Source organism: Bubalus kerabau, chromosome 5 (genome assembly GCF_029407905.1).
Source record: "Bubalus kerabau isolate K-KA32 ecotype Philippines breed swamp buffalo chromosome 5, PCC_UOA_SB_1v2, whole genome shotgun sequence".
Taxonomy (NCBI): Eukaryota; Metazoa; Chordata; class Mammalia; order Artiodactyla; family Bovidae; genus Bubalus; species Bubalus kerabau.
The window spans coordinates 9,125,191-9,140,052 of NC_073628.1; the positions used below are offsets into that span (position 1 = coordinate 9,125,191).

Consider the following 14,862-nt stretch of genomic DNA (forward strand, 5'->3'; position numbering starts at 1 on the left):
TGGGGCTCCTTGAGGGTCAGGTTCTAGAATGTTCCCTGCCAGGGCTCCCCTCTGCCTGTCTCTGGTTTTCCTGTCTCAGGCCAAGCCAAGACCGAGACTTGGAGACCTGACTGAGATTTCTGCCTCTGGCTGTGAACACTGGGCCTTCTGTGTGAGCAGGGGCTGTGTGAGCCATCTGGCTCCCTCAAGCAAGGACGGGTTCTCTGTTTAAGCCCCAGGGTTGAGGTGGAGAGGGGGAACAGTTGCACCATCATGTACTGGTTCTCCCTTCAGTGCCTGGCACAACAGGCACTCAAGGGCCATTTGCTGAATTCGTCGTGCTCCCCACCCCCACAATGTACCAAGGGCTCGTCTTCATTAGAAGTGAGTTAATGGGCAGACTGTTGACTTTATTCCATTAGAGAGTGGGGTTCAGTTCAAGCCAACCCCGGTTCTTGGGAAGCATCTCATCTTGGGTCCAGGCTCCTATATATTAGTTGTTCTGGAGGGACGAACAGGAATAAGACGCAGTTACTTCCTTTCAATAGTTTACAACTGGCTGCACAGTGTAAGGAGAGGAGCGTGGGCCTCCCAACTGGACAGAAGCAGTTGGGGATCCTCGGTCTTCTGCTCCCTGACTGTGCAACTTGCACACGTGACTTCCACCACCCCCCTGCTAAGTTCAGCTGCACTTCCTGCAGAGCAGATAATAATCCCTACCTCCGTGCTGTGTAGGGATGGAGTGAAAGCCTGCATGGGGAGGCACTGGGGCAGGCTTGGCCAAGTCCTGGACCAACTCCTTAGTGCCTTCCATAGCATCGCAGCATTAAAGAGAATGTCCAAACCCTGGGAACCACTCAATAGCAAGAAACTGGCCAAATAAAATAGATGTCTGCATTTAATGGCATGTTATTCAACCATTAAAACAGACAGAGGGCACATGTGCATATACACATGTAGGCATATGTGTTTATATATATGTTTATATTCAAAATAAGTATAAATGTTGGACTTACTGAAAAACATTTAGTAATTGTAAACTGACCCTTTTTGTATATAGTTCTTTGCCTGTTGACACTCTCACATATCCATGTGACCATCAGGAGAACACAGATCACAGGAGAGTCACTCACCCCTAAAGCTCCCCAGGCCCCTTTGTTGTCAGCCAGCCCCTCACCCCAGCTCCACACCTCAGCTCCTGCGATCTCTTTTCTCTCCCTATAGCTTTGCCTTTTCTAGAATGTCATACAAATGGAATCATACAGAAGCTTGCTTTTTGTGTCTGGGTTCTTTAACTTAGCAGAATGCATCTGATGTTCATTTATGTTGTAGCACGTGGCGTGCTTTGTTCCTTGTTACTGCTGAGTGGTATCCTGCTGCATGCATGGGCCAGCCTTTCTTTATTCACCAGCTGAAGGACATTTGTGAAGTTTTTGATATTTAACAATAATTATTACAGCCACTATAGATATTCCCATATAGGTTTGTTTGTGTGCATGAACGTGGATTCTAATTTCTTTTGGGTAAACACTAGGTGTAGGATTGCAGAATCATAAACTAAGATTAGTAAAGTCCCATTACTTCATGGCAAACAGAAGGTGAAAAAGTGGAAGCAGCGGCAGATTTTTTTTTCTTGGGCTCCAAAATCCCTGTGGATTGTGACTGCATCCATGAAATTAAAAGTCGCTTGCTCCTTGGACGGAAAGCTATGACCAACCTAGACAATATATATATTAAAAAGCAAAGACATCACTTTGCCAACCAAGGTCCATATAGTCAAGACTGTGGTTTTTCCAGTAGTCATGTACAGATGTGAGAGTCAGACCACAAAGAAGGCTCAGTGCCGAAGAATTGATGCTTTCTAACTGTGGTGCTGGAGAAGACACTTGAGAGTCCCTTGGACTGCAAAGGAGATCAAACCAGTCAATCCTAAAGGAAATCAATGAACACTGGAAGGACTGATGCTGAAGCAGAAGCTCCAATACTTTGGCCACCTGATGCGAAGAGCCAACTCATTGGAAAAGACTCTGATGCTGGGGAAGATTGAGGGCAAAAGGAGAAGAGGGTGGCAGAGAATGAGATGTTTAGATAGCATCACCGACTCAATGGACATGAATCTGGACAAACTGCAGGAGGTGGTGAAGGACAAGGAAGCCTGGCATGCTGCCGTCCATGGGGTCACAAAGAGTTGGACAGTACTTAGATACTGAACAACAACAACGGTAAGTGAATGTTTAGTAGAAGAAATGACCCAGTTGGTGTCCAAGTACCTCACAGCACTGCAGGAGCCCACACCCTCTACTGGGGAAAGAAGAGGCCCTCAAGATTGCAGGAGGCGCTCGGGGGTGTGTGTAGTCCCCTCATCTGTTCGTTTTCCCTGGCCCTGGCACCTCTATTTCTGAACTCTTTCCACTGAAGGTAACTCACTAAACTTGCCTTTCTTTCTCCCCCTCACCCCTTCCTTCTCATCACACTGTTTCTCTAAAAAGACTCTCCTCTCTCTCTTTCTCTCTAGGTAAGAACGTGGGCCTGTGAGAACAGTGGAACTTGAGCCACAGAACAAACACATCCAGACTTTTGCCCCAAGGGACCACCAAACTCCAGCAGGGCTTCTGGCAACATGAGGCCATATCTGCAGGATGACCCCTCAGATGCCTGCCTGAAAAAGCTCAATACTGCCAGGACCTGAAGCCATCCCTTTGAATGTCATCCCCAGGAAGGATGGGGCCACTGTCTCCAAGTCTCTGTTGGGTATAGAAACCCAGCTTCCAATCTTACCAGCTGGCCCACCCCTGTCCATGTCACCGTGTCGGTGAGCACAGTGGAGCTGGGCTGGGTATACTGGTCTTCGGGGATCATCCTCACATATCTACTGTATCCTTTTGTGTTTCTGAGTATCCATGTCTTCATCTAGAACCGTTTTCTGACCAGTGCTGTTGGGACTTGGGGTGGACTACTCCCAAATATATTGCAATGGAACATTGCGTATTTTGAATTAAAGTTAAGAAATGGCCACGGCAAGAGGGATGCTCTGACTCTCTGATCCCCTGAAAGCAGGAAATACACCCCTCATGTGAAAGGTGCCCCCGCTGCACCTGGACGTAGAAGGACATCCTTATTGCCAGGGACGGGGAATCCGGGGGAAGAAGCCTAGATAAACGCCTCGTTACTTCTTTAGTTTACCACCCCAAGCGCAAACTCTGCTTAGATTCCTCACTAATTGAACACGCAATACCTAAGTTTTGAGACTTCGCTGGTGGTCCAGTAGTTAAGAATCCGTCTTCCAATGCAGGGGACTCGGGTTCGATCCCTGGTCAGGATACTAAGATCCCACATGCTCAGGGCAACTAAACCTGCGCAGTACAACAGAAGGAAGCCTGCAACCAGAGCAAGCCTTCAGCTAGAGAAAACCTGTGCACTACAACCAGGAGCCCTTGTACTGCAACAAAGACCCAGGGCAGCCAAACAAACAAACAGCAACAATAACGACAACACAAAACACCCAATACTCAGAACACAGTAGTTTCTTTGTCCTGTCAATTTCTCACAAATGTATTGTTTCTTTGTCTAAAATGTCTAAAAGCTGCCTGCTTTTGCTACTTCTTAGGGACCGTTTCCATGAGGCTCTGTGTACGCATTAAAATGTTTTTCTTTTTCTCTGTGAGTCTATCTTGAATCGATTTTATCATTCAGTTCGGTTCAGTCGCTCAGTTATGTCCGACTCTTCATGACCCCATGGACTGTAGCATGCCAGCCTTCCCTGTCCATCACCAACTCCTGGACCCTACTCAAACTCATGTCCACGAGTCAGTGATGCCATCCAACCATCTCATCCTCTGTCATGCCCTTCTCCCACCTTCAATCTTTCTCAGCATCAGGGTCTTTTCCAATGAGCTGTTTCTTCCCATGAGGTGGCCAAAGTATTGGAGTTTCAGCTTCAGCATCAGTCCTTCCAAGGAACATTCAGGACTGATTTCCTTTAGGATTGACTGATTTGATCTCCTTGCAGTCCAAGGGACTCTCAAGCGACTTCTCCAGCACACAATACAAAAGCATCAATTCTTCAGTGCTCAGCTTTCTTTGTAGTCCAACTCTCACATCCATACATGACTACTGGCAAAACCATAGCCTTGATTAGACAGACCTTTGTCCACAAAGTAATGTGTCTGCTTTGTAATATGCTGTCTAGGTTAGTCATAGCTTTTCTTCCAAGGAGCAAGCGTCTTTTAATTTCATGGCTGCAGTTACCATCTGAAGTGATTTTGGAGCCCAAGCAAATACTGTTGCCATTGTTTTTTCATTTTATCATTAGTTTTATCTTTAGTTCAGTCATAATAACACAAGAGGCAGAGAGGGGAAATTTCCTCTCCCCAGTAGCACACAAGTGAGATAATATTATTTCATAAAAGCAGAACCTCAGTGCTACCCAGAGTTCAGTCATTTGTTCAACAGGTCAGTCACAAGCCTGCTATGCGCCTGGAGGTGGCCAAGCACCTGGGACACCGGGCGGTCCAGGCGAGTTTCCTGCCCACAAACTCTGGGCAGCGAGAAGGCACAGGGTGGTTTCCTCCCCTTTACACCAGCTTCCAGGCTCTCAGTTGGTCAGCCCTGACCTATGTCATCAGGGCATCCACACTCTTTGGGGGTATTACACCCACAGGGCCATTGAGTTTCCCTCCTTTGATCCCTCCCTTCCCTGCATTTCATACCTGCGGCCCCTCCTCCCACTTACTCTTTCCCCTCTGGCCGGCCACTTTCTGCCCTCCTTCCTGGGTGGCTGGCTTTCTCTGGATGTCCCCTTTCATGGCTGTATTTATTCCTGCTGGGGTTGCTTTGAAGAGGACCAGACCAGAAGGGTCTTCCCTGAGCTGAGGGTTCTTGGTGTTCTATGCATCCGTGGTCAGACCCCTGGTATTGAGCGTTACCCCACTTCTCTTCTTGCTGCAGGTCAGTGATGTGCTCATGACTGTAGGTGTGACAGCAGGTGTCATCGTAGAAGTGGGCCTGGCCCCTGCCTCACTGCGATGCTGCAGAAGCAAGACGGAAAAGCAGTAAGTTCAAGGAATTGTCATGAAGGCAGCCAGTTGGGAAATCTTGCTTAGCTAGCAGGCATGGAGTTTATTGATTTCCCTGTTTTGTGATCATTTAGGCTTATTTTAATGGAACTCAATAAAAGCACAGGAAGATTTTATTTGGGGAAATGCAGACTAGCATGATTCTATTAAAGACACAGTTGAGGGCTTCCCTGGGGGCTTCCCTGGTGGTCCAGTGGTGAAAAATTTGCCTTCCAAAGCAGGGGGCACAGGTTCAGTCCCTAGTTGGGGAACTAAGATCCCATATACCTCGGGGCAAGTAAATCTGAACGGGGCAACTACTGAGCCCATGCCCTCTGAAGTCCACATGCTGCAACTGGAGAGTCCATAGTGAAAGTGAAAGTTGCTCAGTTGTGTCCGACTTTTGTGATCCCATGGACTGTACAGGACTGGATCACTTTTGTGATCCCAGGACTGTACAGGAATTCTCCAGGCCAGAATACTGGAGTGGGTAGCCTTTCCGTTCTCCAGGGGATCTTCCCAACCAGGGGTCGAGCCCAGGTCTCCCACATTGCAGGCAGATTCTTTACCAGCCGAGCACACAAGGGAAGCCCAACAAGAGAGTCCATGCGCTGCAACAGAAGATTTTCTATGCTGCAACTAAGACGCGATGCAGTAAAAAAAAGAAAAAAAACAAAACACCAACAACAATTGAACTCTGTTATGGACTGCTATGTTGTCTTGTTTATGACCCTCTCTCCACGCCAGCCACTGTCAGTTGAGGTTCCTGGCTCATTTGCTGTGTGGTTCCAGATAAGTCCTCCTCTTCTCACTGCTTTTATTTATTTTTTTTAAAAAATATATTTATTTAGTTTTGACTGTGCTGGGTCTTCGTTGCTGCACAGGCCTTTCTCTCGATGAGGAAAGTGGGGATTACTCTCTAGTTGTGGTGCACACGGTTCTCATCGTGGTGGCTGTTTTTGGTTGCAGAACACGGGCTCTAGGGCGCCTGGGCTCAGTAGCTGCGGCTCCTGGGCTTTATAGCACAGACTCAGTAGTTGTGGTGCACGGGCTTGTGAAAAAGTGCAGCATACTTCCTGCTGCCCTGCAGGCATTTCTGCATTCCCCATGTTTCTTAAGTAACTATTGTCTGATTGCACACAATGTGAAGAGCAAGTATGAAAATGAGACATTTACACATACTTCTAAAGTCCTCTTGAGAATATCCTGTTGGCATTAAAGGCTCAGCTGCGGTGGCAGGATATGCATATGCCTGTTGGAAAGCTGGAATGACCGCCCGGTGATGCGCCTGGAACCGTCAGGGAGGGGCCGCTGGACCTGCAGGGCGCAGCGGGGCTCACAGGAAGACTGTGGAGGAATGTCCGTCTGTGAACAGCCGAGTTATCGAATGACCAGCTTCTAAATGCACTCGTGTGTGTTTCCCCTTTAGCTCACCTGTTTTATTTTCTTTCAAAACGCCATTTAAAAAAAGTCCCTGCCCCAGCTCGCTCCAACTATAGGAGCAGGGATGGAGGTAGAGAAAGAGACTCTGCTGAGTCAGTACCAGGAGGGGCAGCGCTTAAGTCTTGCCAGGGTTGCCGATCCCGACGAGAAGGGGAAGGTGGAGGAAACAAGGTTAATATAGGCATGGGTATACGTCGCCAAGAACTGATTCTTTTTCATGAGAAAAGCACATTGTCTCCTCTGTCTCTACCCCCGAGAATCTCCCAACCTCTAGACTCTCCTGGGTTCCTTTTCCTTTTTCTGCCTCCCAGACTCCGCATCTCCGCGATGGGCTTCTTCCTTTCCCCAGTAGAGGGCGCCCTCTCCTATGTTGCTGAGGGGAACTTGAACAACAGCATTTTGCTTCCTCTTTTTGAGGGGGTGGGTAGGCAGTTTCTTAAGATTAACCATTCACTTACCGGTAACTGCACAACCCTACTTGTGTTTACCCAAAAGAAATGAAAAAATACGTTCATGCATGCAAACAAACCTGTATGGTAACGTCCATCAGTTCACTTCAGTTCAGTTCAGTCACTCAGTCGTGTCCGACTCTTTGCGACCCCATGGATTGCAGCACCCCAGGCTTCCCTGGAGCCTACTCAAACTTACGTCCATCGTGTCGGTGTTGCAATCCAACCATCTCATCCTCTGTTGTCCCCCTCTCCTCTCGCCTTCAATGTTTCCCAGCATCAGGGTCTTTTGCAGTGAGTCAGTTTTTTTGCATCAGGTGGCCAAAGTATTGGAGTTTGAGCTTCAACATCAGTCCTTCCATTGAATATTCAGGACTGATTTCCTTTAGGATTGACTGGTTTGATCTCCTTGTAGTTCAACGGACTCTCAAGAGTCTTCTCCAACACCACAGTTCAAAAGCACCAATTCTTTGGTGCTCAGCTTTCTTCACAGTCTAACTCTCACATCCATACATGAACATTGGAAAAACCACAGCTTTGACTAGGCAGACCTTTGTTGGCAAAGTCATGTCTCTGCTTTTTAATATGGTCTTTACCTTGGTCATTGCTTTGCTTCCAAGGAGCAGGCATCTTTTAATTTCATGGCTGCAGTCTCCATCTGCAGTGATTTTCAGTTCAGTTCAGTTCAGTCGCTCAGTTGTGTCCGACTCTTTGAGACCCCATGAATTGCAGCACGCCAGGCCTCCCTGTCCATCACCAACTCCTGGAGTTCACTCAGACTCACGTCCATTGAGTCAGTGATGCCATCCAACCATCTCATCCTCTGTCGTCCCCTTCTCCTCCTGCCCCCAATCCCTCCCAGCATCAGAGTGTTTTCCAATGAGTTAACTATTCGCATTAGGTGGCCAAAGTACTGGAGTTTCAGCTTTAGCATCATTCCTTCCAAAGAACACCCAGGGCTGATCTCCTTCAGAATGGACTGGTTGGATCTCCTTGCAGTCCAAGGGACTCACAAGAGTCTTCTCCAACACCACAGTTCAAAAGCATCAATTCTTCGGCACTCAGCTTTCTTCACAGTCCAACTCTCACATCCATACATGACCACTGGAAAAACCATAGCCTTGACTAGACGGACCTTTGTTGGCAAAGTAATGTCTCTGCTTTTCAATATGCTATCTAGGTTGGTCATAACTTTTCTTCCAAGGAGTAAGTGTCTTTTAATTTCATGGCTGCAGTCACCATCTGCAGTGATTTTGGAGCCCCAAAAAATAAAGTCTGACACTGTTTCCACTGTTTCCCCATCTATTTCCCATGAAGTGATGGGACCAGATGCCATGATCTTCGTTTTCTGAATCTTGAGTTTTAAGCCAACTTTTTCACTCTCCTCTTTCACTTTCATCAAGAGGCTTTTTAATTCCTCTTCACTTTCTGCCATAAGGGTGGTGTCATCTGCATATCTGAGGTTATTGATATTTCTCCTGGCAATCTTGATTCCAGCTTGTGCTTCTTCCAGCCCAGAGTTTCTCATGATGTACTCTGCATATAAGTTAAATAAGCATGGTGACAATATACAGCCTTGACGTACTCCTTTTCCTATTTGTAACCAGTCTGTTGTTCCATGTCCAGTTCTAACTGTTGCTTCCTGACCTGCATACAGATTTCTCAAGAAGCAGGTCAGGTGGTCTGGTATTCCCATCTCTTTCAGAATTTTCCACAGTTCATTGTGATCCACACAGTCAAAGGCTTTGGCATAGTCAATAAAGCAGAAATAGATGTTTTTCTGGAACTCTCTTGCTTTCTCGATGATCCAGTGGATGTTGGCAATTTGGTCTCTGGTTCCTCTGCCTTTTCTAAAACCAGCTTGAACATCTGGAAGTTCACGGTTCAAGTATTGCTGAAGCCTGGCTTGGAGAATTTTGAGCATTACTTTGCTAGCGTGTGAGGTGAATGCAATTGTGCGGTAGTTTGAGCATTCTTTGGCATTGCCTTTCTTTGGGATTGGAATGAAAACTGACCTTTTCCAGTCCTGTGGCCACTGCTGAGTTTTCCAAATTTGCTGACGTATTGAGTGCAGCACTTTCACAGCATTATCTTTCAGGATTTGAAAGAGCTCAACTGGAATTCCATCACCTCCACTAGCTTTATTCGTAGTGATGCTTTCTAAGGCCCACTTGACTTCACATTCCAGAATGTCTGACTCTAGGTGAGTGATCACACCATCGTGATTATCTGGGTCATGAAGATCTTTTTTGTACAGTTCTTCTGTATATTCTTGCCACCTGTTCTTAATATCTTCTGCTTCTGTTAGGTCCATACCATTTCTGTCCTTTATCGAGCCCATCTTTGCATGAAATGTTCCCTTGGTATCTCTAATTTTCTTGAAGAGATCTCTAGTCTTTCCCATTCTGTTGTTTTCCTCTATTTCTTTGCATTAATCACTAAGGAAGGCTTTCTTATCTCTTCTTGCTATTATTTGGAACTCTGCATTCATGCTTATATCTTTCCTTTTCTCCTTTGCTTTTCACTTCCCTTCTTTTTACAGCTATTTGTAAGGCCTCCCCAGACAGCCATTTTGCTTTTTTGCATTTCTTTTCCATGGGGATGTTCTTGATCCCTGTCTCCTGTACAATGTCATGAACCTCCGTCCATAGTTCATCAGGCACTCTATCTATCAGATCTAGTCCCTTAAATCTGTTTCTTCCTTCCACTATATAATCATAAGAGATTTGATTTAGGTCATACCTGAATGGTCTAGTGGTTTTTCCTACTTTCTTCAAATTAAGTGTGAATTTGGCAATAAGGAGTTCACGATCTGAGCCACAGTCAGCTCTCGGTCTTGTTTTTGCTGACTTTATAAAGCTTCTCCATCTTTGGCTGCAAAGAATATAATCAGTCTGATTTTGGTGTTGACCATCTGGTGATGTCCATGTGTAGAGTCTTCTCTTGTGTTGTTGGAAGAGGGTGTTTGCTATGACCAGTGCATTTTCTTGGCAAAACTCTATTAGTCTTTGCCCTGCTTCATTCCATATTCCAAGGCCAAATTTACCTGTTACTCCAGCTGTTTCTTCACTTCCTACTTTTGCATTCTAGTCCCCTATAATGAAAAGGATATCTTTTTTGGGTGTTAGTTCTAAAAGGTCTTGTAGCTCTTCAGAGAACCATTCAACTTCAGCTTCTTCAGCGTTACTGGTTGGGGCATAGACTTGGATTACTGTGATATGGAATGGTTTGCCTTGGAAATGAACAGAGATCATTCTGTCGTTTTTGAGATTGTATTCAAGTACTGCATTTTGAACTCTTTTGTTGACCACGATGGCTACTCCATTTCTTCTGAGGGATTCCTGCCCACTGTAATAGATATAATGGTCATCTGAGTTAAATTCACCCATTCCAGTCCATTTTAGTTCTCTGATTCCTAGAATGTCGACGTTCAGTCTTGCCATCTCTTGTTTGACCACTTCCTATTTGCCTTGATTCATGGACCTGACATTCCAGGTTCGTATGCAATATTGCTCTTTACAGCATTGGACCTTGCTTCTATCACCAGTCACATCCACAACTGGGTATGGTTTTTGCTTTGGCTCCATCCCTTCATTTTAGAGCTCCCCAAAATAAAATCTGCCACTGCTTTCACTGTTTCCCCATCTATTTGCCATGAAGTGATGGGACCAGATGCTATGATCTTAGTTATCTGAATGTTGAGTTTAAGCCAACTTTTTCACTCTCTTCTTTCACTTTCATCAAGAGGCTCTTCAGTTCTTCTTTGCTTTCTGTCATAAGGGTGGTGTCATCTGCATATCTGAGGTTATTGATATTTCTCCTGGAAATCAAATATCAAAAGTCACAAAAATGTCCTTCAGCTGGTGAACAAACAAACACTGGGACATGCATAAAACAATATACCACTCAGCAGTAACAAGGAACAAAGTTCATTTGCTAAAACATAAATGAACATCAGACATTCGTTAACTCAGCATTCTGCTAAGTTAAAGAAACCAGACACAACAAGCAAGCTTCTGTATGATTCCGTTTCTATGACGTTCTAGAAAAGGCAAAGCTATAGGGAGAGAAAAGAGATCACAGGAGCTGAGGTGTGGAGCTAGGGGTGAGGGGCTGGCTGACAACAGTGGGGTGTGGGGGAACTTTAGGGGTGAATGACTCTCCTATGATGCGTTCTGCTGATGGTCACATGGATATGCGAGTTTGTCAACAGTCAAAGAAGTATATACAAAAGGGGTCAATTTACTATTAGTAAATGTTCTTCAATAAGTCTACTTTATATATTTATTTTGAATATAAACATATATATATACAAATACATGCACACATATGTATATGCATATGTGCTGTAAAGCTGTTTTAATGGTTGCATAACATGCCATTCATGCAAGGGCTTCCCTTGTAGCTCAGCTGGTATAAGAATCCACCTGCAATGCAGGAGACCCTGGTTCTATTCTTGGGTAGGAAAGATCTGCTGGAGAAGGGATAGGCTACCCACTCCAGTATTCTCGGGTTTCCCTGTTGGCTCAGCTGGTGAAGAATCCGACTGCAATGTAGGAGACTTGGGTTCGATTCGTGGGTTGGGAAGACACCTTGGAGAAGGGAATGAATGACTACCCACTCCAGTATTCTTGCCTGGAGAATTCCATGGACTGTATATTTATGGGGTTGCAAAGAGTTGTACATGACTGAACAACTTTCACTTTCACTTAACATGCCATTACATGCAGGTATCTATTTTATTTGGTCAATTCCCTGCTATTTCCAGGGTTTGGGTATTCTCTTTAATGCTGTGATGCTGTGGAAGGAAGCAGGGAGTTGGTCCAGGACCTAGCCAAGCCTGCCCCAGTGCCTCCCCACACACGCCTTCACTCCATCCCTACACAGCCCGGAGGTAGGGATTATTATCTGCTCTGCAGGAAGTGCAGCTGAACTTAGCAGGGGGGTAGGGTAAGTCACGTGTGCAAGTTGAACAGTCAGGGAGCAGGAGACCGAGGATCCCCAACTGCTTCTGTCCAGTTGGGAGGCCCACGCTCCTCTCTTTACACTGTGCAGCCAGTTGTTAATGATCGGGAGGAAACAGCTATTTCTTACTCTTGTTCCTCCCTCCAGAACAACTAATATATAGGAGACTGGACCCAGGAAGGGATGCTTCCCAAGAACCGGGGGTTGGTTGGAACTGAATCCCATTTTCCAATGGAAGAACGTCAACAGTCTGCCCATTAACTCACTTCTAATGAAGACGAGCCCTTGGTACATTGTGGGGGTGGGGAGCACGACGAATTCAGCAAATGGCCCTTGAGTGCCTGTTGTGCCAGGCACTGAAGAGAGAACCAGTACATGATGGTGCAACTGTTCCCCCTCTCCACCTCAACCCTGGGGCTTAAACAGAGAACCCGTCCTTGCTTGAGGGAGCCAGATGGCTCACACAGCCCCTGCTCACACAGAAGGCCCAGTGTTCACAGCCAGAGGCAGAAATCTCAGTCAGGTCTCCAAGTCTCGGTCTTGGCTTGGCCTGAGACAGGAAAACCAGAGACAGGCAGAGGGGAGCCCTGGCAGGGAACATTCTAGAACCTGACCCTCAAGGAGCTCCAGTCCAGCCTGCAGGCTCCTTCTGTTCATCACCTGCAGTCAACAGTTGGGAGCCCTTCTTGCACTGGTGAGCGGTCCCTCTTTTTACTGGGATGACTGCGCTGGAAAGGCGCTCTTTAGAGGACAAAGGCGAGTCGGAGAGGGGGTCCAGAAGGCATTGTGGGTGGACATGCAGCAGGGGAGTGAGTCAGAGTGATGTACACAGGTTGGGTGTGAGTGCACTGTATGTGCAGAGTATGTGTGTGTCAGAGAGTGAGTCCTGACTCCCAGGAGGTCTGATATGCGTACTAAAGGACCTTGTTCCTTTAGTTCCCTGGGCAAGTGATATGAGTGATGGAGCTCCAATGTGCAAAGCCCAACATGCCAGACATGGTGCTCAACTTGGAGCCACATTATCATCATTCCTGTGAGTAAGACCTGTCACTATCCCACTTTACAGATGGGAAGACTGAGGCTCATGGCCTTTCTCACCTGTAAGTAGAAGAGCAAGACCAAAAGCTAGTTCTGAATGTTTCCAATGTTATGCCCTTCACGAACCTGGAACATCTCAGGCCATCCTGGGACAGCTCAAGTCTGGCCTCCAGGCCTTGAGCTGGCTGGGGATCACAGAGTGTGGTTGGGGTTGGCGGTGGGCAGTGCCTTTTTGGAGTTTGCAGGAACAGGAGGTATGTTGCCCTGGTCACACTCATTATGCAAGATACGCCCTTCCCGCGGGAGTTTTATTTCAGGAACGCTCTGAGGTCAGCCAGTACAACAGCTCCCTGTGACCTGGCTGAGCCAGCCACACCCTGACCAGGGGGTGAGCGACTGCTGTGGGCAGAGGATGCCAGCTGACTAGTGGGGAGACATGGCTGAGAGCAAAGCCTTTGATTATAGGAGTCAAGACTCAACTTGGCCAAAGATGTGACAGTTTACACATTAAAAAGAATAACTACACATAGATTGAAACGTATCCAGTATATTTAAATCTATGTGCTCATAATGATATTTTAAAATTTATTTGTCACCTTTGGAAGGTATGAAAGACTCACCATATCATTTGAAAAACTGATAAACAAAGGAAAAGATCTGATCGATCATTTCTTAAATGAGCTATACTCAGGGAACCAGATGAAAAACTGCAGCAAAATCTAAAGTCATAACACAACACTGAAAAGGTAGCCATACTTATGTATGCAATGAGTAGAAAAGTTCTCTGGAAGGGCACACACCCAGCTGTCTAAAGGAGAAACTGTCTATATAGGAGACGATGGTGGAAAGGGATTTCAGCCTTAATGCTGACAGTTTTGATTGGGCTTTGTTTTGTTGTGGTGTTGTTATTGTTAACAAAGAAAATGTATTTACATGTTACTTGTGAAATTAAAGAAATTAATTGTTTTTTAGGTTCGGGCTTTGGAGTCAGAGTCTCCTAGGGTCAGATTCCCGCTCTGTCTCTTGGAGAAGTTCCTTTACCACAGCCTTCGTGCCCTCGAGTGTGAACTTGGGAGTAAGTAGTCCTACTTCACAGCTTCCCTGGTGGCTTGGCGGTAAAGAATCTGCTGCAATGCAGGAGATCAAGAGACGTGGATGAAATCCCTGGGTTGGGAAGATCCCTTGGAGGAGGAAATGTATACCCATTCCAGTATTCTTGCCTGGAGAATCCCATGTACAGAGGACTCTGGTGGGCTACAATCCCTCAGGTTGCAAAGAGTTGTCACGACTGAGCAACTGAGCACTCACGCACACATTCCTACATCACAGGGTTGTTTCAAAAGCTAAATAAAAGCCTTTCTCACACTGCAGGCTGTGGTGAGCACTCAGGAAGTGTGGATATTTTTGATCCAGAAGGGAGAAGGACCACGTGGAGGAGGATAAAGGGATGGAGGGAAAGCAGAGGGGCTGCTGTGATGGAAGATGAGGGGGGACAAGGATGCCTTCTGACAGCCCACCTGGGCCCACTGCTGTGAACCACGCTCCTGGTCCCACTGATATGGACAGCGTGACTGAGGAGGTGGGGCTGGGCTCCCTGAGCCCACCATTCCTGCCTTCTCAGGACTGCCCGTAGGAATGCTCCCCACCGAACCTGGACCCTCAGGTCTCAGCTTGTACCTGCGCTCCTCTGAGCCAAAGCTGCAGACCAACAAGGAAATCACCACAACAGAGGGGTTTTTTTTTTTTTTTTTTTTAAATAAAAGCTTATCTGCAGTTTAGACTGACCAAGGCCATCTTTCTGTCAAGATGATGTCTGTCTGTTTTGTTGCCTGGACATCCAGCCTTTATCGTTTTAAGAGTTTGGTTTTTCCTCTGACGCTGCCCAGGCATACAAATCTTTAGAAACGTGAGTTAGAGTTCACATGAGAACTCCT

General features: G+C 46.4%; 1 pseudogene; it reads left to right on the plus strand.

The window, feature by feature from the left end:
- LOC129653601 (phospholipase A and acyltransferase 3-like) overlaps positions 1-14,862 on the plus strand; it is a 54,864-nt pseudogene continuing 40,002 nt past the window's right edge.